The sequence below is a fragment of the Pogona vitticeps genome, chromosome 4, assembly GCF_051106095.1.
Source record: "Pogona vitticeps strain Pit_001003342236 chromosome 4, PviZW2.1, whole genome shotgun sequence".
NCBI lineage: Eukaryota > Metazoa > Chordata > Lepidosauria > Squamata > Agamidae > Pogona > Pogona vitticeps.
In genome coordinates, this window is record NC_135786.1 from 41,095,200 (window position 1) to 41,117,693 (window position 22,494).

The following is a 22,494-nucleotide window of genomic DNA, read 5'->3' on the forward strand; positions in this document are numbered from 1 at the left end:
TTCAGAGAATTATTCAGAGGGGGAAGAAAGTGCTGCCAGTGATGTACAGTGCTGCCCCGCATAGCAACGTTAATCCGTTCCGGATTAACATCGCTATGCAGAAACATCGCTAAACGGAACGGAAAAAGCCATAGGAACGTTAAACTTAATTTAATGCATTACTATGGCTCCCAAACTCACCGTTCAGTGAAGTTCCTCCATAGCGGCGCCATTTTTGCGCCCTTGGTAAGCGAGGGCAGGGTGCGAAAACACTTGCGGTGCCCTTTTTGGGCACCCAGTGGCCATTTTGGAACCGCCGATCAGCTGTTTAAAAAAATCGCAATGCGAAGATCGGTAAGCAAAACGCTTACCGATCATCACAATGTGATGTTTTGCCTATTCAGAACATCGCAATGTGATTGCATTAGCGATCTAAAAAAATAGATCGCTATGCAGATTCGTCGTTAAATGGTGCGCTCGTTAAGCGAGGCATGACTGTACACCAATCTACTTTCACCTCTATATAACTTATTCTGAAGTTAAGTTGATGTTTATCAGACAGTTGTGATAGAAAACCTCAGTTTATAGTTATTATCTGTAACACTGCAATCTATCCATGCTATATATGTATATGTCAAAATGTAAAAACCTCCAGTAAGCATATGCTATCAGCTTACTTTGAGCACTGTGTATGCCTAATTGTTCCAAGCTCAACAAAACATAAAAACTTCAAATATTTACTGGATTTTGAATGTTTTGGACTACAAATCCCATAATTATTTCTGGGAGTCCCAACTGCAGGATCTTACAGACACCTAAATTGTGCTCCCCTGGAGAGAAGGCCCAACTCACATGCTTCATGCCCTGGATAGGCTTAACTTTCTGTTTGAAAAAGGTTATATTTCTTTTTCACATCCCTATTTACTGCACCCAAGTTTAAAAGGACCTTGATGGTTATCCTGTCCTCAGTGTTTAGCAAAAATTTACATTGCTGAGATGTCCACCACTGGTTTTAGAGTTCTTTTGAGGCAAAAGATAATAAGTCTGCTCCATCTTTGGCACTACAGATTATCAGATAGTTGAAGAATGTCACTATGTTTCCTCTTAATCTTCTCTTCTTCAAGATACTCTGAAAGGGAAACTTACTGTTTCCTAAAATCATGAGGAGAGGCATTTCTCTCAGTCCCGACACCTTCACATGGGGACACAAGAGAGAGCCTTCTCTGTTGCTGCTCCCAGCACACAGAACTTCCATACACAGAATGCCAGACTGGTCCCATCTTTGCTGTCCTTTCGCAAGCAGACAACGACCTTTCTCTTCAGGCAAGCCTTCCCTCAGTAACTAACTACCTGTTGTGGGATTTTTAAATGGACTGTTAAGCATTACTGCTTTGACTGGATTTTTAGTACTACCCTGTTTCCCCGAAAATAAAACCTAACTTGAAAATAAGCCCTAGTATGTTTCAGGATGATCGTAATATAAGCCATACCCTAAAAATAAGCCCCAGGTAAGTGAAATCCCACCCTCTACCACTGTGCAGCAACCAGAAGAAGATGACATGACTGTATTTGAATAAATGTAGATGGTTGTACATGAAAATAAAATAAAACATCCCCTGAAAATAAGCCCTAACACATTTTTGGAGCAAAAATTAATATAAGACCTTGTCTTATTTTGGGGAAAACATGGTACTTGTGTTTTCCATTTCTCAGAGTGGCCTTTTAAAATATATTTGTATATTTATTGTTCTTAGCTTTAATATTGCCTTTTAATGAGGTAAGATGTATCTTTATATGTATTGTTCTATGCTTTAAATATTGTCTTTTAGTGTTGCTAACCATGTTGCATACTCATTGTTTTCAACTTTTGATAATGTCTTTCAATATTGTAAGCTACCTTGGGTCCTGTTCAAGGAGAAAGGTGGGGTAAAAACAGTGGTGGGATTCAAATAAATTAACAACAGGTTCTGAAGCGGAATGCCAAAAGGTAACGTCATTCCTGCCTGTCCATCATAGAAGCTCAACGGGGAGGAGCCAAGGATAGAGCAGGAGGGGAGGAGCCAGAGAGACAGACAGGGAATTAGAGAGTTAGAGAGAGACAGTTGGAGATGTTGAAAGAGAGTTATGGTTTTAGCAGTAAGAAGAGGAGAGTTAGGGATTTGAGCTGAGATTGTTAGGAGAGGGAATTGAGATAAACGAGATTGAACAAGCAGGAATGAAGTCACACGTACTATAAGAGAGAGATTGATTACAAGTACATAGTAGATTGAAATAAAAGTGATTGCATATATAATCAAAACCATGTTAAGACCTGATACAGTTCCTACTTGATTTACTTATCAATAAAATAATTTTTGTTAATTCAACCTCTGTCCTAAGTTCAATAACCCTTAGTGTTGGTAGCACACAAGTATAATATAATTGGTATTAGGAAAATACCTGGTGGCAGCGTGAAAGGAAAGGGAGTGATCTCTTGTGAGTGCCAAAATAAACAGAGGCAACAAGGTAGATCGCCACAGGCTCTATGTCCTAATGACTATTTTAACTATACCAAAAGATATACCGAAAGGTAGTTTAATAATTCACTCATTAAATACTGCAATAAGAACAGTAATAGAGGTACAGACAACTAGATTATGTTTAAAGGAAGATTTTAAATATTTCATTTTTTCCCTTAGAGATGCTTGTTGTACCACTGTTTTTCCCTGATGCTTCAATCTGAGTATTTTGCACAATACTCACAACCTAACTTTTTGTTAGAAATTCTCAGTCCTTCATATTTTTCTTTAAAATTTTTATATTGTTGCACTGACCAGCATTCAGGAAGACTATTTACAATATTGGAGTTGTGATTTTCTATTTCTACCATAACAATAACAACAACAAAGCCTATCTGGAAAACATCTAAGATTGCCATAACAACTTAGTCACCAACTAGATTAAATGGTTGAAATTCCAGTTGATTTCACCAGAAGAGATCTGAGCAACGCTTTACTACACACCCTTATCAAAATAAAATAGAGTGGAAAGTTTCTGAAAGATATTCCAGATACCTGCAATGGCATTAGTAAATATTCATCCTGTCTTTCTTTGCTCTCTCCTCCTCTTCTCTCTTCCACAGTCTCTAGCTAGAATTACATTTAGCACATGTGTTGATAGGTTTGTTCTCCTTGCAGTCCAGGGGACTCTCAAGAGCCTCCTCCAGCACCACAATTCAAAAGCATCAAGTCTTTGGCAGTCAGTTTTCTTTATGGTCCAGCTCTTACTTCCATACATCACAACTGGAAAAACCACAGCTTTGACTATGCGGACCTTTATCGGCAAGGTGATGTCTCTGCTTTTTAAGATGCTGTCTAGGTTTTTCATTGCTTTCCTCCAAAGAAGCAGGTGTCTTTTAATTTTGTGGTTGTTGCCACCATGTGCAGTGACCATGGAGTCCAAGATCTGTCACTGCCTCCATACCATCCCCTTCTATTTGCCAGGAGGTGATGGGACCAGTGGCCATGATCCTCGTGTTTTGTTTTTTTTTAGCTTCAGACCATTTTGCACTCTTTTTCTTCACCCTCATTAAGAAGTTCTTTAATTCCTCCTCACTTTCTGCCAAAGTGATATCATCGCCTATTTGAGGTTATTGATATTTCTTCCGGCAATCTTAATCTTAATTCCGTTTTGGGATTCTTCCAGTCCAGCCTTTCGCATGATGTATTCTGCATATAAGTTGAATAAGCAGGGAGACAATATACAGCCTTGTCGTACTCCTTTCCCAATTTTGAACCAATTAGTTGTTCCATATCCAGTTCTAACTGTTGCACACAGTCAAAGACTTTTGCATAGTCAATGAAGCAGAAGTAGATATTTTTCTGGAACCCTCTGGCTTCAATAATACAGCACATGTTACCAATTTGGTCTCTAGTTCCTCTGCTCCTTCAAAATCCAGATTGTACTTCTGGGAGTTCTCGGTCCACATACTGCTGAAGCCTACCTTAGAGGATTTTGAGCATAACCTTGCTAGCATGGGAAATGAGTGCAATTGTATGGTAGTTGGAGCACTCATTGGTACTGTTCTTCTTTGGGATTGGGATGGAGACTGATATTTTCCAATCCTCTGGCCACTGGTGAGTTTTCCAAATTCGCTGGCATATTGAGTGTAGCACTTTATCTTTTAAGATTTTAAAGAGTTCAACTGGAATGCAATCACCTCAACTGGCCTTGTTGTTAGCCATGCTTTCTAAGGCCCACTTGACTTCACTCTCCAGGATGCTCAAGGTCAGCAACCACACTATCTGGGTTTTCCCAGACATCCAGATCGTTCCAGTAAAATTCTTCTGTGTATTCTTGCCACCTATTCTTGATATCTTCTGCTTCTGTTAGGTCCCTCCCATTTTTGTCTTTTATCATGTCCATCTTTGCACAAAATGTTCCTTTAATAGTTGCAATTTTCTTGAACACATCTCTGATTTTTCCTTTCTATTATTTTCCTACATATCTTTGCACTGTTCATTTAAGAAGGCCCTCTTGTCTCTCCTTGCTATTCTTTGGAAGTCAGCATCCAATTTTCTGTAACTTTCCCTATCTCCCTTGCATTTTGTTTCCCTTCTCTTCTCTGCTATTTGTAAGGCCTCACTGGACAGCCACTTTGCCTTCTTGTCTTTCCTTTTCTTTGGGATGGCTTTTGTTGCTGACTCCTGTACAGTGATGCCTCGCAAGACGAAAATAATTCATTCCGTAAGTCGTTACGTATTGCGAAAATTTTATCTTGCGAAGCGTGGTTTTCCATTGGAATGCATTGAAATTGAATTAATTTGTTCCTATTCATCCTGTGAATCACGGCCATAGAAAAATTTGTCTTGCGAGTCACCCGAAAAATTGCAAAACACTTTCATCTTGCGAGTTTTTCATTGTGCGAGGCATTCGTCTTCTGAGGCATCACTGTACAATGTTACGAGCCTCCATCTATAGTTCTTCAAGCACTCTGTCCACCAAATCTAGTTCCTTACATTTGTTCTTCACTTCCACTGTGTACTCATAAGGGATTTGGTTTAGATTATACCTTACTAAAGGGACGTGGTGGCGCTGTGGGCTAAACCGCAGAAGCCTGTGCTGCAGGGTCAGAAGACCAAGCAGTCGTAAGATCGAATCCACGCGATGGAGTGAGCACCCGTTGCCTGTCCCAGCTCCCGCCAACCTAGCGGTTCGAAAGCATGCAAATGCGAGTAGATAAATACGGTAGGTACCATCTCAGTGGGAAGGTAAACAGCGTTCCGTGTCTAAATCACACTGGCCATGTGACCACGGAAAGATTGGCTTCGGACAAACGCTGGCTCTATGGCTTGAAGAGCGGGATGAGCGCCGCCCCTTAGAGTCGGACACGACTGGACAAAAATTATCAAGGGGAACTTTTACCTTTACCTATACCTTACTAGCCCAGTGGTTTTGCCTACTTTCTTCAGTTTATGCTTGAGTTTTGCTATAAGAAGCTCATGATCAGAGCCACAATCAGCTCCAGGTCTTGTTTTTGCTGACTGTATAGAGCTTCTCCATCTTTGGCTGCAGAAAACATAATCAATCTGATTTCAGTATTGCCCATCTGGTGATGTCCATGTGTCGCCTCTTGTGTTGTTGGAAAAGAGTGTTTGTGATTACCAGTTTGTTCTCTTGACAAAACTCTATTAGCCTTTGCCCTGTTTCTTTGCAGCATCAGACTTCCCTTTCACTTCCAGGTGCATCCGAAGCTGAGCATCCTTTCAGCTTTGGCACAATCACTTCATTAGCTCTGGAGCTAGTTGTCCTTGTCCTCCGCTCTTCTTCAGTAGCATGTTGGAAGCCTTCCGACCTAAAGGACTCATCGTCCAGCGTCATATCTTTTAGCCTTTTGTTTCTGTCCATGGAGTTTTCTTGGCAAATATACTGGTGTGGCTTGCCAGTGTCTGCTCCAGGTGGGTTATGTTTAGTCAGAGCTCTCCACTATGACCTGTGTGTCTTTAGTGTCCCTGCACGGCATAGCCCATAGCTTCCCTGAAGTACTCAAGCCCCTTCGCCACGACAAGACAGCAATCCATGAAGGGGGCAACTAGAGTAGACCCATATGAATCAATTAAAGTTATGAAGGAATTGACTCACCAAATCTCCACTGATTCAATGGGCCTAACTAACTTTCCAGGATTCTTAGTGTGATGTAGTGAATAGGGCAGCAAACTAGGACTCTGGAGAACAGGGTTTGAATCTCTGCTTGGCCACGGCAACTCACTAGGGCAGTGGAACTCATAAAACCACTCCTTAAATATCCCACTTATCTTGAAAGTCCTATTACAGTCAGTATAAGTTGGTTTTGAACACATAACTAGCTTTCCAGGAAACAGCAGTGTCAGTTTCTCTGCTAAATGAGCCTATTGATACAGCTTCCATCTCAAAGTTACAGCACATTATATAAACTGATAAATTCAACATGTAGAATTAAGCCAGCTGAAGCTATTCTTAAGCAGCAACAGCCTGATACATGTCAGCTACCAACTGATATACCAGGCTCTTTCCCTCCTTATGTTCAGGAAACTGGTGGAAACAGACTTATTCAAAGCCTTCTTCAACAACTGGTTCTCCCGGATGCTGTTAATACTAAAGTTAGTTTTATTTGTTTTCTTTTTGTATGAAGTTTAGATCTATACTTGTGAATGACCATATTGTTAAATATATTTTGTTATGTTGGGTTTTGTGGAGTTTTTAAGTTTTAACTTGCAAATTGCCCAGAATATGGCATGCACTAATGATGTAGTATATTATCTATCTATCTATCTATCTATCTATCTATCTATCTATCTATCTATCTATCTATCTATCTATCTATCTATCTATCTATCTGTCTGTCTGTCTGTCTGTCTGTCTGTCTGTCTGTCTGTCTGTCTGTCTGTCTGTCTGTCTGTCTGTCCGTCCGTCTAATAAACAAACAAACAAACAAACAAACAAATAAATACCTGGTCCTACTGTTCTCTCATGACATATTAGAAACCTACAGATATCTCCACTTTCTATGGCATATCTAACAATTAGTGATCTATATGAAGACCAAATTAAAAGGCAAATTCGACACAAAAGCTTCAAGATGCCTACTTTAAAAAAAAATTTTAAAAGGTAAGCCAGACCATAGATATGTTACTGGCTTACCTTGAACGTCTCTCGTTTTCCTTTTGTCTTCCTTCAGTTTATTCCCCCCAGTTTTCAAATGTTTTCTGAAATGCCATTTAAAATCTCACTTGCCTACCAGAATTATTTTAGAATTTAAATATTTCTTGCTCTTTTTTGATTCTTTCTTCCATATTAATATCTCACCACACACAGGGCAGGTAACTGAATCAGCTCTTTCACCTTAATGTTTCGATAGCTCTGGATGTGTTTCCATACGACTAAACAAGGAAAGGTGTTTTTTAATTGTGTACATTCCCCCTTTTGATTTTTCTTAATATTTTGAAGTGTTAAAGTAAAACTTTAAAGGAAGTTTGGAAGTGCATTGCATTCAGCCTAATATCTTTTGCCCATAACAGTGCTTACCCCTATTCTTTTATATTAAAAATATATATTCTTGCTATTAGAATTTCTTACAGAAATTAAGATGATAAAAGATTTATTATATGGATATAAATTTAAGTATATGCATTAGAAATTATTTTTCCCTTATAACATTTGGTTATGTCAAAACAAGCAATGGTGTTTCCAAGATGGGCAACTTTTACTGAGAAAGTTGAATACACTAAATTATCTGGAATGATCACTAGTGTGGCACTGGACTATTTCAGTTTATTGTTTTGGAGACTTCAACAGTTTTGCTGACTTTTTTGTCACAACTGCCTCTTGCTTTTATATCTGCCATTAAAACCAAGGACCTTTACTAAATAGTGGCTTGCCCTACATGCACCACATACCAAAAAGTTGGTATTTGGTACTCTGGAGGAGCTGGCAATCTGAAGGTGAAGGAGTTACATATAACTGTGTCATGTCAGATCATATCTGACTAGTCTTACATTGGCATCCAGTGCAAACCTCTGCAGGGTTGGTGGACCAGTTCAGATGGTCTGTGTCAAACACCTGGTGGATCCAAATGGTTTCATAAATTCCCTTGGAGAAGTCCTACTTCATCTGTTGGTACTATTAAAAGCACTGACTGATGTGTCAATATAGAAATACAGTGGTGCCTCGCTTAACGATTTTAATTGGTTCCGGAAAAAACATCGCTATGGGAAAACATCACTAAGCGAAATGCATTTTCCCATAGAGATGCATTGAAAACCGGATAATCCATTCCAATGGGAAGGGATTACTGTCCTTAAGCGAAAATCGCCATAGGAAACATCATTAAGCGAAACGCGGTTCCCCCATTGGAATGCATTGAATAGGTTTCAGTGCATTTCAATGGTTTTGACAGGTCTGTTTTCCCTATTTTTAAAGTGTCTTAAAATGTTCAAAAACTGTTTAAAATGCTTGGAATCGTTAGTGCACCCTGTAAAACCTTTGCAAACTTAATTTGGCTTTGTTCTGAGTGTTCGTTAATTTTTGGTTCAATACATTCCAATGGGGGAGAAAAATTCACCAAAAATTAACGAAGACTCAGAACAAAGCCAAATTAAGTTTGCAAAGGTTTTACAGGGTGCACTAACGATTCCAAGCATTTTAAACAGTTTTTGAACATTTTAAGACACATTTAAAATAGTGAAAACGGACATCGCTAAGCGAAACAGGGGGACCTAAACTGTCATCGCTAAGCGAAGCAAGGTCCCGAACATCGCTTTGTGAGATTTCCCCATTGGAAACATCGCTAAACGGAGCACAAGATCGCTCCAAAAACCTCATCCCTAAGTGAATACATCGTTAAACGAGGCAATCGCTAAGCGAGGCACCACTGTAGCTAGAATAGTTGGTAAAATAATTCAGTATTCATCATATGCAAATCTATGTGAATGTCCTGTTTCAGTAGAGAGCTGAAAGCAATTAAATGGGCCAATAGAGGTTCATTGAAGGACAACTCAGGATGAACCATGCTGCATACTGTCTGAAACGGCATGCCACAGCAGTAAAAGAAAACCAAAATAAGCCCATTATCTGCTACCACTGTGTCTATAAAATGCATACCAGTAATGTTTTCCTGAATCGCGCAAGGCCTCTTTCAACAGGCTAGTGGGGAGGCACTATCAGAGCAGTCAGTGAATGGTTTGTTATATGTTCTGCAGACAAACTCCACTGGACTCATCTTGACTTGGACTCCTTAAGACAGTGGTCCCCAACCTTTTCTGAACTACGGATCAGTTGGATGGCTGGGGTCCATGGGGGGACACCCCCGCACTTGCGAATGGACAGGGGGGCACGCATGTGGGCCTGGGCAGGCTGCTCTTCTGGATGGACGCGGGCACTCACTGGTGGGTGGGGCGCACTCATGTGCGTGCACAGATGGCTGGGGTGCACATGTGGATGGGCGGGGTGTGCTCACAGGTGGATGGGGCACCTGTGTGTGGGGTGTGGGGAGAGTGTGTGCGGTGGCGGGAGATCTGTCTCCATGGCCCAGTCTGCCATGGTTACAGACCAGCATTGGGCCGTGGACCGAGGGTTGGGGACCCCTGCTTTAAGAGCATGTTGATACAGTGATGCCTTGACTTACGAACACCTTGACCTACAAACATTGTGAATTACGAACAGCTCTGTTCACAAAATTGTGCTTTGACCTGCAAATGGAGCTTTGTCTTACGAAAAGAAAAAAGGCAGGGGGAAAGGGCGGGAAATTCAAATAGCTAACTGTAGGTGGCAACAAGGCTGCTTCTTTGTAGCTTTTTCGCCCTGGCAGTTAGAGAGTGTGCGATCCGAGGAGGCTGCCTGCTAAGGTAAGGTGCTACTTTATACTTTTAAAAAACTGTTCTGAGTATTTTTGCAGCATGATTTTCAGCTGGGGGGAGGTTATGTTTCCGTGTTGTGATGGGTCTTGGGGTGTGTGTTTGTTTTGGGTTTTTTTCCCCCATTTCCAATGGGGGGTTGGTTCCTTTTTGGAGTGTTTTCCCCATTTCTGTTGGGTCTTGAGAGGTTTGGTTGCTTTTGGGGGGTTTTCCCCCCATTTTCGATGTGTCTTGCATGCTTTTTGCTTTGTTCTCTTTGCATTTCTGATCTGCTCCATTTGTTTTTGCAATGGTTCCTACATGCTTCCCTTGCTTTTTCCTTTGATTTCTGTGCACTTCTGACCTTGTCCCTTTGTGCATTTCTGATCTGCTCCGTTTGTTTTCTGTGCTTTTGCAATGGTTCGTGCATGCTTCTTTTGCTTTTTTGCTTTGTTCTCTTTGCATTTCTAAAATGTGTGGGCTTAAAATGTGTTGGTTTAGCATGTGTTTTAGACTCCCAACTCTCTCCCTCCCCCATTGTCTTCTCTCTGTGCCTCCCTCCTTTCCTGCCCTTTTAAAAATCTAAGTCATCTTAGGTTAAAAAAATATTCTCCCCCTAGTGGTTGAGGATGGATTAACCGGTTTTGCATTAGTTCATATGGGAACAAATGCTTTGACTTACAAACCGTGCCTTGACATAAGAACAGAAAACAGCCGGAACGGATTAATCAGGTTTCAGTGCATTCCTATGGGAAATGCTGCTTACGTTTTGACTTTCGAACACCATTCCATTATGGATTAAGTTCGTAAGTCAAGGCAGCACTATATAACATTGAAAACTGCTTTTTCTGCCAGCTGGAATTCTTTTCAAATTACAGATTTCAAGGATGTCAGTGCTTGGAATGGTGAGGGTTATGATTTGCCTACTTTTTGCCTTGTCTGCCCCAACTAATAAAATCTTTCAATATGGGAATGACACTATAGTTAAGGGAGATGACAAATATTTTCTTACAGGAAGTGTTTGTCTGCCTCTTTCAGAAGGGAGTTGTCATCAAGATGTTCTGAAAGCAACTGAGTCTTGATTAATTATAGGCCAGTCACAAATTTACCATTTTTGGCTAAGGTGGTTGAGAGAGTGGTGAACCTTTAACTTCAAGACTCCTAGACAGAAGTAATTATTGAGCTCAGTTTAATTGAGCTTTTAGCTGGAATAGAAGTATGACACTGCTTTGGTTGCCTTGGTAGATAAACCTACACTGGGAAGTGCAATCTTAGTACACTCCTGTAGAGAATCCAAGCCAGAACCTCAGATTTGCCAGTTAGAAGTGACTGAATATTATACTGTTTACCTTTCCCATGTTAGCAAAAACACAGCATTTCAGCCACTATAATTTTTCCTCACAAAGATACTTCACAAAAGTATGGCACAGAAGCAGCTAACAATTTTACCCCATAAGCAACATACCCTCTAATTTTCTATCCTTCTGGGTGGGCTCTGCCTCTCTCTCTCACGCCTCCACGCCCCTCCCACGCAGGGTTCCATCACAACCAGAACCACATGCAATAGCTGCATGGAGGAGGAAGAGAGCTACACAGAAGGAGGTGGAGTCATGTGTGCACATGTATATCCAACTTGTTTGTTTGTTGTTTGTTTGGCTTTTACCTTGCCCATCTAGATTTTAAATGAATCTACTCTGGGAGGCTTAGAGGGAACCAGGCCCACAAGGGTCTCTAAAACAAATCATTTTCTTTATTATATTAAATAGCAAAAATGCATTCCCTGAATAATACCTTCTCTCCAGAGGGCTTAAAAAAGATTCCTTACAAGAACACAACTAAGGATGATCTTACAGATATGGATACTGGTTTGTTTTCATTTACTGTACTCTACAGAAGTTAATGGTGGCGCTGTGGGCTAAACCGCAGAAGCCTGTGCTGCAGGGTCAGAAGACCAGCAGTCGTAAGATCGAATCCACGCAACAGAGTGAGCTCCCATCGCTTTGTCCCAGCTCCTCGCCAACCTAGCAGTTCGAAAGCATGTAAATGCGAGTAGATAAATAGGTATCATCTGGGTGGGAAGGTAAAACAGCGTTCCCTAGTCACGCTGGCCATGTGACAACAGAAAACTGTCTTCGGACAGGCACTGACTCTACGGCTGGAAAAGCGGGATGAGCACCGCCCCCTAAAGTCAGACACGACTAGACTGAAAATGTCAAGGGGAACCTTTACCTTTACCTAACAGAAGTTAATATTTCTATTTATAGAACCACCACCAGTAATTTTTACTTCTGGGTAGGTTGTCTAACATGGCTGCTCTTTCCATGTTGCATTTCTTTCTCCATCCTTACACCCCTGGGATCTTGGTGATTTTTTGTTTAAACTTGCACTTCTATTACAGAACCAGAATATTTTCCATAGAAAATTACAGAAAAAGCAGCAATTTTAAAAGTTATTTCTTCCATTGATCGTCAATGCTTTTATTTTGCTACTATGTGCACTACAGTGGCATCTAGTGGCACCACTGACTTTATAAAATGGTAGAATATTAGCAGAAATGAATGTCTACATAAGAGGCAGCCATTATGACACATGACATCATTGAATAGTCTTGGAGACAAACGTTTAGCAGAACTCACAAAAACCTGATCCCAAAACCTGGTAACAGCCATAACCATATACATTATACAAATGTATTATGTAATGGAGGCAGAGTTTGGCTTGGACAGGGTAATCTGGGTATTTTGGTTCAGATATCTTTGTTTTTCAAATCTCTGAGTTCATGTAGGTAGTTCATGATTTTGAATACTGAATTCAAAACATCTGTAACATGACTGTTCAGTTTCATCACTTTTGTTAATATTTATTTATTTATTTATTTATTTATTTATTTATTTATTTATTTATTTATTTATTTATTTATTGCATTTATATGCCGCCCATCTAGACATAGTCTATTCTGGGCGGCTCTTATTAAGCAAACCATTTACAAAATTAAGATGATTCAATTTGTTTATTAAAATTGTGAAGTGTCAATATAAACTGCACACATTTTGTGCTTTTTTTAACTTGTATATCACAGGGGATGAAATTTTAGTAAGGTACACAAACAAACTATCCACAAAGTCATACCTGTACTTCCTGTTAAGCTCCCCCCACTGATTCCCACACTTTCTGTGCATTTACTGTACAGTATTTTCTATTTACATTAAGAGAGGCACTTACTGTAACATACTAGTGGCATTTTACAGAAGATATGGCACCCTGACCGTTTCCTTTATAGTTTGTGATCCATGGCCTATCCTGCCATGCTGCCCCTGGGTGTGGTGGAGAGCATATACATTTGCTAGCACTGAAGTAAGACTGAATTGTCAATTCGGTTTTCTTTGTTACACGAAATTATTACAGTTTACACACATCTCCTGAATTAGTTCAGGATTACGTATTTTCCATCTGAGTCTTTTAGTAGAAATTTCACACACACCCTCAACAAAGGCTTTAATACACAAAATATCTTCCTACTAAATTCAATAAAGACTGCTGCTTACTGTACTGGATATTTGACTAGATCAACATCCCCAATGTCCAGGGAATAAACTAAAACACTGTTAGATGATTTGATCTCAGAGCATAAAAACAAAGATACATTTGCATCTGTTTTAAAATCTCTCATCTGTATGATCTAAGATGTTAATTATACAGTATCTATATACTGCAACGGTTACCCTGGCTTTTTTATTTCATTTGCCAACCTACTCATTGAAGTGGCCATTTCACTCCCCAAGTGACTTTTTTTTCACCACACATTATTTACTCTTGCCAGCTGAAAACCTCTGGGCATTCTGGAGCTGCAGCCATAAGATCAGCAACTTAACTGCCAAATCAAATTATCCATCACAAGGGGAACTGACCTCTCAATTGTTCTTTAAAAAGTATTGAACCAGCACTATGACCCATATACTAAATTAGATAGTTGCCCAATATACCACCTTAATTTAGGACAATATGATGGATATTAATACTAAGATCTCTCATGCTTTTAACATGTTTCATATAAGTGGTTTCTGGAAAAATTGGCAGTAGCTGAACATGGCCTAAAACAAGCTGGACATGAAATTCTATTTCAAAATACTGAAATACTGGACAACACCAGCAATCATTACATTAGACTACACAGGGAAGCCACTGAAATCCACAAACATCAGCAGAGCTTCAACAAAAAAAGAAGAAAGTTTAAAACTCAACAAAGCTTGGCTCCCACCACTGAAAAATGCAGCCTGCAAAAGGTCAACGAACTCTACCCACCGCAAGGACTGGTGAGCATTACACACAAAAGACCAGCTAACAACACCCATCAATCACAGTGACAGATAATCTCTCCTCCTTATCACAACAATATACCCACAACAAAAACACACTGATCACCATAATCACCCATCTCCTGAAAAGGACAAAAGCTGATCCAACAGAAAATACTCAACTCCCAAACAAACTGCACCAGAGCACAGAGTGCTACTCCTGTCCTCTGAAGATGCTGGCCACAGAGACTGGCAAAACGTTAGGAAGAACAACCTTGAGATCACAGCCAAAGAGCCCGAAAAACCCACAACAACCACTAGATCCCAGCCGTGAAAGCCTTCGTGAATACAATGAAAACCAGATATTTCCTGCTTTTGAAAACTAGTGCTACCTTATAATTTATTAATTTATTAAAATATTTTCACCCTGCCTTTCTCCTTAAAAAGACCCAAGGTGGCTAACAACATTTAAAATACTGTATTTACAAGCTAAAAACAATTGTACAAATATTTAAAAAAATAACTAAACAAATACCCTGTTTCCTTGAAAATAAAACCTAACCTGAACATAAGTCCTAGCATGATTCATCAGGGTGCTTGTAATATAAGCCCAACCCCAAAAATTAACCCCAGTTCAGTGAAAACCCGCCCTCCACCATTGTGCAGCAACCAGAAGAAGATGACATGAATGTATTAGAATAAATGTATTGTTGTATATAAAAAATACAACATCCCCTAAAAATAAGCCCTAATGAATTTTTTGGAGCAAAACGTAATATAGGACCCTATCTAATTTTCAGGGAAACACTGTACTATATTAATAACGGTGCATAAAATCAATACTAAAAACACAAATAAGAACAACAGAGCATGACAGTTCATTCAAGAAAAACCCCTCTCAGGCTGCTAGTCACTGTGGAAAAGCCCTCTTGAAGAGAAAGGTCTGTGCTTGCTTGTGTAAGGACAGAAAGATGGGACCAGCCTAGCTTCTTGTGGGAGGGAGCTCCAGAGTCTGGGAGCAGCAGACGTAAGGCTACACTAGTGATTTTACCAAGTATGCACAAGCACTGGTCACTATTCTTTGCCTGCCTTGAAATAGCTGATGCCAGACTCAGACTCAGCAGTGCTAAAACTGAGCTGTCCAGAAACAGACAGGAAAAACAAGGAAGTGTTCAGATAACAGGTTTTAGACTGCAGGATACCATGCAATCTAAAACCCATTGCACTTGACATCCAGAACTTGGCAAACACTACAGACACCCCACAGACACTATTTACTTTTGCACAGGTGATCACACATGCCAAATGAATAAAATATGTGAGCAGAATCAAATTCAAATAAATACACATACACAGAGGGTGTTTTTAAAAACTTCAATTCCTGGCTGAAAAAATGTGTGCTTAGCTATACTTTGTGTAGTTGAAGATTTTTAATTCAATTTCAAGCATGGTAAATCTGACACAAAACTGAGACATCAACTTAAAGTGGTTAAAGGTAAAGCCAAAATATCCGAATATGAAATACAGTATGGCGTAATTTTATTTTACATACAAATTAAAATGGTACTCAGCATCTAAGACCTTCCTCACATTATAGAAAAAGAATTAAGTGTAATGAATTCGCAAAGGCTTTCACGGCCGGGATCTAATGGTTGTTGTGGAAAAATCCACAACAACCAATTAAGTGTAAATTGCAATATAAAGAAACATAAATAAAATGTCCAGGCCATTAATGAATTCCTCTTTTATTAATAGCAGATTAAATTGGAAAATGTGTTCAATATTGCACCCTCTGTCAATAACCAGATTTAAGTTTTGTGCATCTGCTTGTTTTGTCTTTTGTGATTTTTAAAAGGTTTTCCTCTGTTATTTGTTTAAGTTACAGTTTTGCATTAAAATATAGAAAAGGTCGAATGAATGTATATAATATATATATCTTAGCCTAACCATAGTTACCTTGCTTTCTGTAACTTGCTTTGATACAAAAAGGTGTAAACCTATTGTGTCAGGGTTTCTGCTTAGCAGAGAAGAATAGACAAAGAAGGGAGGCTGCCTGAATTGCTGTTGCTTGCAACTAACTGGTCTAACTGAGAATGTGTCTTTGGTCAGTCATAAGGGACCTGGGAGTCTAACTGCCTGCAACTGGGAGGAATGACGTCTGCAAACCCTCCTTTCCTCCTGCTCCCCATCCTTTGCCTCCCCTTACTCATCTAAAAGCTTCTAAAACTATATTCTGTAATGAGTGCAGCATGCTTCTTCTTTGCATGTTTCTGTGAGTGAAGTTGTGACTATTTGCTTACTTTTAGTAAACAAATATCTATTGGATCTCTCAGTCTGGATGACTGAGTAACGCATTAAAGATAGACAAAAAGTTTTGGCACCCTTCATATAATTGACTTTTTTAAAAAAAGTATGCTGCTTATTAACCTATGGGGTGAGATCCTTAACGTTTTTGGGCTTCAATTCCCAGAATTATCCACAAATTCCAATAACTGCAGCCCAGAAACTCAAATCAGCGTATCTGTAGGTTTCAACCGACACATACTCTGATATGGCTTTTCAGGTGATTTTTACCTGCACCATTGGGTTTCTCTGGCTTTCTCATTTCTTGTTGCTTCATGTTCTTATTTGTTAAAATAGGAAATTGCACACTGCTTGTTATGAGTTATTACCTTATTGCTCATTAGGCTCTAGAGATGGCACCTGCCAAAGGACTCAGGAACCACTGTGTTAGTACAAGTCCACAACAGAAAGTAACAAGGAACAGGACGAATGGAGGAGCCAATGGTCCTGGTAAAATCACTCCAAAGCCATACCAGGGGAGGTGGTGAAACCTACCTTTGTGCTGCTTTGGGTTTCTGGAGTGCAGTTTTTAGGATCTGGGATAATTCTGGGAACTGAAGTCTAATGGCACAAAAGAGCACACCTCTATTAACAGATAAGAGAATTCTAACACAATTCTGGCTTGTCATTTTGTGTGAAAACAGCCAAAGTGTTCGGTGCCGTAAAATAAAAGTTTAGAATACTGGACATATTTTGTATTTTTTTATACAGAGATTGAAGGTAACCTGTTACAAGTAATGACATTACCTATAATTATTTCATGTTCAGTCATGGCAGAGCAACATTCTTTTCTGAGACTAACAGAACAAAGGCAAAACATTTCTAAAAATATGCTAAACCTACTGCCTAGTCCACTGGTTCTTAACCTTGGGTTACACAGGAGTTTTGGACGGCAACTCCCAGAAGCCTTCACCACCAGCTGTGCTGGCTGGGGTTTCTGGGAGTTGCAGTTCAAAAACATCCGAGTAACAAAGGTTAAGAACCACTGGCCTAGTCCAACCCTCAAAGCAATGTTTTCACATTACATATAATGTTCAATACAGTATATGATAAAATGACAGTATCTTTAAGATACTGTAACAGGGATAGCCAAGATGATCTAGTATTGTTATATTTTAACACAGCACTATCTGAAACCAAACATGATGGTTTCCCAGGACACCAACTGCCCCAGGCTCCACAATCACATTTTGGAGTTTCAGAATCTTCATTCTGAAATGCAGTCACATAGAGGTATAATTTTCGATGTGCCATTACTACCGCCTGTAACATCTTCACGACAGATCTTATTGATAAATGACTGAATCAAGCCCAAAACATAAGCCATTTTTAAGAAACATCATTTTGCTTAAGGTATAAAAACATACAATACACCAGATTTGGTATAAATAAACCATAAGACCACTTAATAGGGCAAGTTAAGGCTAAGCACACACACATAATGTAAAGATTCTGTGGCAAAACAATCTTGCTGCCCTTCAACTGACTTCACACATCTATTCTCATATCTCTGACAGTAGCCAGATTCTATTTCACAAAGAGGAGGATTTGAAAAGGTACCCTTTAGATATCACTTTATTTTTACACTTATGAAAATGGCATAGCATGATTGAAAAACACAGTCTTAAAATATGAGCACCAGATAGGTAGACTAATCCTGGAGCTCTGCTTTAACTAAAAAACACAAGGACAGTAAAAAAAAATAGTTCTAAATTAGATAGGCATAATACAGATATTTCCAAGTGCTATATGTTTGTGTGAGCTCATGCAGAAAAGAGCAAGTTTATTATAAACACTATCCACACTGACAGCTGGCTTTTTATATTTCTCATCATTGGGGTTGTAGTAAATTTAGACATGCAAGCACCTATCATGATAATTCCCATAGCCAGCCAGCCCACCCATTCCATGTGGCATACCACAAAATTGTTGTTGTTTAGTTGTTAAGTCATGTCTGACTCTTTGTGACCCCGTGGACCAGAGCACACCAGGCCCTTTTGTCTTCCACTGCCTCCCGGAGTTTGGTCAAAATCATATTGGTAGCTTCAATGACACTGTCCATCCATCTCATCCTCTGTCGTCCCCTTCTCCTCTTGCCTTCATACTTTCCCAACATCAGGGTCTTTTCCATGGAGTCTTCTCTTCTCAAGAGATGGCCAAAGTACTGGAGCTTCAGCTTCAGGATCTGTCCTTCCACTGAGCACTCAGGGTTGATTTCCTTCAAAATGGATAGGTTTGTCCTCTTTGCAGTCCAGGGGCCTCTCAAGAGTCTCCTCCAGCACCACAATTCAAAAGCATCAGTTCTTCAGCGATCAGCCTTCTTTATGGTCCAGCTCTCACTTCCATACATTGCTATCAGAAAAACCATAGCATTGCCTATGTGGACCTTTGTCGGCAAGGTGATATCTCTGCTTTTTAAGATACTGTCTAGGTTTGTCATCGCTTTCCTCCCAAGAAGCAGTTGTCTTTTAATTTCATGGCTGCTGTCACCATCTGCAGTGATCATGGAGCCCAAGAAAGTAAAATCTGTCACTGCCTCCATATCTTCCAAAAGGAAGAAAAAGAAAAGATTCAAATTGTCTGTGTGATCAGGCCCTAGGGTGGTATAGTAGCAAACTGGAAGGAATGGCTGTAAATTACTGATTTCTTCTTATCTATAACATAGTGCTCTTAACTAAATAAGTGTAATACCTGAATTCCTGTTAGCCTTTGCGTAATATAAAGTTATGCTAGGAAAGAATGTTGGGCATTATGCTGAAACAGTTCAGATTAAGCAATTGACTTTTATCTCTCTTTTTTTCCTATTGTACAGCATGAATAGGGAAGTGTTTTGTGAATACAGTGGTGCCTCGCTTAACGATTGCCCCGCATTACGATGAATCCGCTTTACGATGATCTTTTTGCGATCGCAAAACGGTTTCAAAATGGTCGCTGGGTGATTAAAATGGCTCCCCGCTGTGTTTAGGGACGGATTCCTCACTATACAGGCACCGAAAATGGCTGCCTTATGGAGGATCTTCGCTGGACGGTGAATTTTTACCCCACTGGAACGCATTGAACAAGTTTCAATGCGTTTCAGTGGGGTTTTTATTTTTGCTTTACGATGTTTTCGCTTAACGGCGATTTCCTGGAACAGATTACCATCGTTAAGTGAGGCACCACTGTATACTGTTGCCCTACTGCGCTTTCCTCTAATATTCAAGAGTGTACAATATGAAGCTGTAGTCCAGGGTAGATAAAAATCAATGATTTTTTTAAAAAAAAATCAATTTTAATCACAATTTAAATTTTAAAAAATGATTTATTTAAATAATTATAATGATTTAAAAAAAATAAATTTTGATTTAAATCATAGTTTAAGTCATGATCTAAATTAAAATTTTTATTTAAACCATGCTTTAAATTAATTTTTTTGTACAAGACTGAGAAAAAGACATGGAACATATCCTTTTTGAATGAATTATTACAATGATAGTATATTTTTACAATAGCAATGCTTTAAAAATGCAACAAATACTGCATTTGGGAATAAAGATGGTTGTGAACATTGATATGGTACAGTAATAATGATTGAGTATGAATGTACTCTTACATTGTTTCATTTTATTATAAATATATGTTGGAAGGTATGTATGTGTTTGCTTCTTTTGGAATTATTTGTTTTGAACTCCAAGCCCAAACTTACCTGTTGTTCCTTTTGACTCTCTTCTTTAGCATTCCAGTCCCCTACCGCAAAATACACAGAGCTAAATCCACCATCCAGAAGTAAGTCTTTTGCACAGTCAATGGCTCTAATTTTCCCATTCACAACCAAAAAATCCTTAAATTCATTGCATCGTAACAGGAATATCTTCCCACAATATGCTATTTCTGTGAAAGGGCAGGTTATTCACTTGTAAATGTGCTTCTTTCAGTGGCCATCTGTAATTTCATACACATCTGTAAATTCTCCACCTAGACACTCTTGAGAGCATTCTAGAGCTTTAACTCTTCTCCTCAGTTAATATACCACTCCACTCAACAGTCGCTCCTCAATTCCCTCTATCCAATACCATAGTATAAGTGGAAATAACATGACAGAGATTATGTTTGGTGAATTTACAGATGACCATGTGAGGAATCACTGATATAGGTGAGTAATCTGCCTTCCTTCATGATCTCTGTGATTCACACACATGGGTGACTCCCAAGCTAACATACCAGCTGGAAAAATGTTATGCAAGCATAGAAGATACCACTGCACAACTGAATGTTACACCCAATTTAGTTCTAACACACAACCAATTCACAAAAGTCATGAGTTGAGACAGCCACTGGCTCCACAGCCGTATACCTAAACACATCTCTAAGTCATCCATAACAGTATACAGCAGCATGGAGGAAAATGTAAGTATAGTCACTAGCAAGATAGTCAGCATAGGCTACAGCTTTGGGACAGCAAATAAAAATATTCAAAATTAATGTGTCTATGCATTATACTTTCCCACCCACCCCTGGAAAAATGTGCAAGCCAAGTTTATTATTACCAAATTGCTCTTCTAATAACTGTCTTGCCTCTAATAGTCTAGAGAGGTTACATTCAAAGGAGGCCTCACCTATATTCTGTACAAGTGCTATACTATTACCATTTCATCTGTTATTAACAAGACCTATGGCTTAATCTGTTAGCCCCAACTAGAGCAATTCAATCTGTTAGCCCCAACATTTGAGTCAAATATACACCATCAAGCCAATTCCAACTTATACAACCCTTTCCAGGGTTTCCTAGGTATAAAGTACTCAAAAATAGTACTTTATACCGAGGTGGACTGTGCAGTTTGCCCTAGGCTACAGGTTGCCTTTTTTCCTGGGAGACACAGTGGGGAATTCAACCCCCATAACCTGGCTCTACCACAGTCAGGTTCTCTGACTGAGACAGAAACTTAAGAAAGTTTATCAACTGCAAATTCAATAAAGGTTGAAATGTTTATCAACAGATCCACTGTGACAACATGACCTACATGATAATATATGACAAGCATTTTTAAAAAGACAGGTATATATTCTACTGTGCTACTTCAGGTGAGGAAACTCTACAACTACCTTCTTCATCAGAAACAGAAATACAAAATACCACAAGTGCAGAGAAAATTAAATGTCAGGGATAAGTTTGTACATCTTTTCATTCTCCCCATGGAGGAAGCATTCTATCACTCAATCCCCTGCTTGCATTCTGATTTGAAGTTGTACAGTAGATCTACAGATTCTTCTGTAACTCCTTCAACAGTCTCAAAACTGAAAGAAATATGGCAGGTGTGAGTTCAAATGAATGATTTCTATACATTTAAGGGTAAGCACAAAATTATGTAGTAGTTTTAATTCCACATAGTGTGCTTCCTATGTGGAAACACCACTAGATAGTCTAAACCAGTAAAAAGTCTTTTTTTTATCTTAGAGGCAGTGGTCTTGTTCTGATGAATCCCATGCTGATAAATCTATTGTTGAACAAACAATGTAGTAACATGTTAATTCACTGGACAAATATAAGACTACTGAATTGTAATTTGTTTCCTTTTTTAAAAGTGTATTAATATTTAAGTTATATAGAACAATATAGTTCCCTTCAGAATAATCACTGATAAATTCTATTCCATCTTTAATTCAGTCAACGCCAGACACTGAACAATTGTATGATTCTGATTATGAAAAATAATTACAGGAAGAACATTTCCTATGTACACTGAAAAGATTATAGCTAGACATAGGGATGAACATAAAAACAAATCAAGATATTGGTTAAATATCCCTGATTCATCAGAGATTTGTTGCTTTGTGTTCTTGGGGTCCAGAGACCCCAATGAATATGAAGCAACAAATCTAATCCTTTTATATTTGTCCCTTTGTTTCCCATCTGCTTATACCTCTGCAGATCAGCTGTTCCTCGGGGGGCATAAGCAGAGAGGTGTTTTCCCTTTGGGCAGCTTGCTAAAGCCTGCCTGAAGGGAATCCCACGCCTGGGGCTGGGGGATGATTTGGTTCCCCTTTCCTCC

At 39.2% G+C, this 22,494-nt stretch overlaps 1 protein-coding gene and 1 long non-coding RNA gene across 7 annotated transcripts in view; both read right to left on the reverse strand.

Moving 5' to 3' along the window:
• Positions 1-22,494, reverse strand: part of MAGI3 (membrane associated guanylate kinase, WW and PDZ domain containing 3) — a 184,500-nt gene that overhangs the window by 111,088 nt on the left and 50,918 nt on the right. The gene's annotated exons all lie outside the window — the stretch shown is intronic.
• Positions 3,495-6,944, reverse strand: LOC144589174 (uncharacterized). Its single transcript, XR_013545121.1, has 2 exons — positions 5,395-6,944; positions 3,495-5,029 (listed from the first exon to the last, which is right to left on the reverse strand). It is a non-coding gene; the product is annotated as an uncharacterized LOC144589174 (long non-coding RNA).